Raw genomic sequence first — 4,037 nt, 5'->3', positions numbered from 1 at the left:
TAAATATTGAATTACATATTAAAAAATCTGAAAAACCTTACAATGCCTAAAATATTTTCTTTATTATTTTACATTAAAATAAATATGAATCTATAAGTTAATATTCATGGACAAGTTACAGTATGTGTACATTTTTATACTGTATACTTCATCAACTACATCAACCATATTTATCTACATATTGTTTCAAACAAAGCAGTGTTCCCTTGAAGTAAGACTGTCGGAGACTATCCGTTGTGTAATGAATATTTATATGTGTATATGTAATATTAAATCCAGCGCTGGGTCGTAAATGTAATGCAATATGAAGTATGCAGCACATTTTTGAAGTTTTGGATTCCCTTAGTTTCATTACACTTGAATCACACTCTTTCCAAAATTAGAGAGATAACACTCTGCTTCTTTGATCTCAGCTGGATTGCATAAAAAAAAAACCAGAGCATGTGTCTAATATTTTTATCTATATAAATCTGACCATAACTTTAAGCCTCATTGAGCTTCATGATTTTTTCTTTTGAAAGAATGTAATACATTCATTCAGCAAGGATGCATGAAATTGATCAAAAGTAGCAGTGAAGACATTGATATTATTACAAAAGATTTCTGTTTAACAAATATCCAGTTCTTTTTCTTTCTGTTCATTAAAGAATCCTAAAAAACAAAATGATCACCATTTACACAAAAATATTAAGCAGCATAACTGTTTTTAACTGATAATAATGAGAAATTGTCTTGAGCACCGAATCAGCATATTAGAACTTAACCATCACAGGATAAATTACATTTTAAAATATATTAGAAAGCAAATATTTAAATTGTAATATTATTTCACAACATTGTTGTTTTTGCAGACTTCAAAAATGTACATGAAAATCTATAAGTCACAAAGTTGATTTATTATTTGCAAGGTCAAGATGCATTGTCCTGGCTGACTTCATTAACATATGAAACATCATCACCACAAGCACCTCAGGGGCATTGATATGGACGAAGAACAATAGTAGTTATTTTATTGCTTGCAGAATACAAATGGCTAATTCTTGGAATAAATAAGTCTTATTTATCTTTTGTAACTTACAACAACGTTTAGTCATTTGGTCATAATGCAGAACAATGCAGCACAAATAGGCTAAGAAATGTTAAGATGCCAAATTTAGCTTGGGTTGCCAGGTTTAGCCTCTCCCTCCCACTTTTAGCATGGCTTAGGGCGTCAAGGACTCACTCCGTGGGGAGTCACGCAAAACCAGCACACCCCCTCACTCTTTTGTTCTGCGATGGTTCTTTGTCCATGCCAAAAATGACGAAAACTCCCAATTCTGTCATCAGGAAAGTGTCGGAATAGAGCCTCAGGGTGGGAGGTCCCTGCTGAGTTCTTACCCAATCTGGTGCCCGGTCTCTTTTCTTACCAACATACAGGGTATTTGCACCATTATCAACAGACTAGAAACACCATTATACTAATGCTGTTTTGATGATGTCCAAAGTGTCCTGTACCGAAGCCATCTCTTCACCTCTTGATGTTGGATGTTACCCGTATCAAGGCCTCTGTTTGAGTCTGTGGCATTGCATATTTTTAGAATTACATTTTCTTCATTAAATTAGGCGGGCACAATAACACAAAGCAGAGAATAATGAATGTGTAATTTTTGCTTGATTACACTGCACCCTGTACTGAGTTTTTGCTGATGTAGTCTCAAAAGAAAAAATAAAATTGTTGAAACAGTTTTCACTCAGAAATTGCTAGTAAATTTCATAAATAATTACAAAAAAAGAAATGGCAAGTAGCATATTAAACTTTGAAATTTTGAAGAATGAAATAGTGTTTTCTTGTTAAAGGGGTGGTATATAATATCGACAGCTGGCGGTTAAAATGGGTACTGCAGTCCAAGTTCAAAATATTGCTCAATTGACTCAATGATCAAGTGGGTTGCCAGATTAGCTCACGCAAGAGGAACAAGTGCAACTGACAATGGAAGGCAAAGAGCCTTACACTGTTAGCAGCTGATTTGATTTATCTGTGGTTTAATATGTCTTTGGTCATAGAGATTTTTGGATTAATGCAGAGGCTTTTTAGTTTGGTAGAATCTATGATCTCTGGCTTTTTAGGTCTGGTGGATTCTGTGGTTTTAATTCGCTGTGTTTTCCACCAACTGGCAACCAGGGGTGTCAAAATACTATTGGGTAAACTGGCAGTGGGCGAAATCACACAGACCAAAACAAAAACAGACATTCCGACATGGAACACATTTCACACTAGAATAACTGGCTATAGCATTGTTTTTCAGAGAAACATGTTTCTAAATATCTTCAAACTTATAATGGTATTTTTATGTTTTATGCACCAGAGAAATTACTAACAGCATCTTTAAACATACTCAAAAAATCTTTTTTTTTTTTCATAACTTCTTGCAGTCTAGCAAAAAAAAAGTGATCTACCTGTAGAAGATAAGTAAAAGTCGTTCATTCCTCTCTTCAGACATTTTTTTCCACTGACTCACTGTCTCTTTATAATGCTGTTGAGAGATTTGACAATGTATGTAAATTGGGAGACAGTTATTTGGCTTTCTCTCCAAGGATTCATAGTCTAGGATAAAAAGAATGAATAGATATATCTGAACTATTCAAAAAAATGAATCTGAAAGGTGAAGTACTATAATCCTTTGACAGGTGCACCTGGGTCCTTGATTCTGTAAGTAACAATATGAATTGTTCATAATTGATTCATTTTATTCTGTGCCCTGGACTGCTGAATCACATGCCTCTGGTAAGAGAGAAACCGATGACATCATGCCCATAGGACGAGGTCATAGTAATGATAATTTAGTATGACATTATCCAACATTGATTTTACAATTCATGAATACCTTGAACTTGAACTGCCTAGTAAGTAAGGATTTCATTACACATTTATTATTTACTTTCTAAAACATTATCCGTCTGTCTAAAGTGCAGGTAAATGGACTGAATCACAGAATTGGACGGCAGTGGCCAGGTTTCTCATCATTTCATTTCCTGTAGCACAACCACAACTATATAGAAATATTTATTCTCAACATATAAAAGGTTTGTAATGCAGTGAGTGAACATTTTTCAAAAACATACGCACGGATAATTACTTATTGCCAATTTAATTTAATTAGAGCATGGTTGCATAATGGAAATGAACACATAGCTCTTGTTGAAGATTCATCTAAGGTTTATGCTTTCTAATAATAAAGGAGAAGATCCAGTTTTACTGGTAGTCCACTGTATGAAGAATTTTGGGGTATAATATGTTACAGTTTACTTTATTTTGCCATCCTCAATGAACTATAGTGTTCTGCACCCACTAGTAAAAAAAAGAACAAAATATTATATCTGGTGTCTGAATAATTTTTGGTTTAATTTTATATATATATATATATATATATATATATATATATATATATATATATATATATATATATATATATATATATATATATATATACATGTGTGTGTCAGTCAGTAAGCCATGAAAAACATTTTTGAAGTCATTCATCACAATGCCATTCAAACCTATCTGCATTATTATGTCATGTTCATGATGTCATAAATCTGTGGTGAGACCTGAGAATCTAAATAGCAATGAAAGTACGGTTATGGAGTCGTTTGCATATTCTCATACTGAGAAGTGCTACTACAGGAGTATTGATGACAGAATATGAAGGAAAGCAGACAGATCTTGGACATGTCAAGCCATCTGTTCTGAGATTCTGAAATGAGATATTGATGTAACAGGTTTGATACACGCTCAGGGAAAACTTATTGTATCAAATCCTAATGAGTCTATTTGACATTTACACTTTATCTTCGTACGTCATCCGTTGCTTATCAAAAACATGTACGCACAGGTTTTTTTAGACGCACTATATATTTCTGTCGTGCTATAGGATTGGCTAATGTTATTGTGTAGATGTTGGCTCTGGTGCCAGGTTTGAATTCCAGCAGGTGTTGTGCATTGGTTTCCTTGGTGACAAACTTCAAACTGTCTTACAAGTCTTGTTCAGATTCTCTGT

This window comes from Cyprinus carpio, chromosome B4 (assembly GCF_018340385.1).
Source record: "Cyprinus carpio isolate SPL01 chromosome B4, ASM1834038v1, whole genome shotgun sequence".
Classification (NCBI taxonomy): Eukaryota; Metazoa; Chordata; class Actinopteri; order Cypriniformes; family Cyprinidae; genus Cyprinus; species Cyprinus carpio.
The sequence above is the reverse complement of the archived record's forward strand: the minus strand, read 5'-3'. Positions refer to the sequence as shown.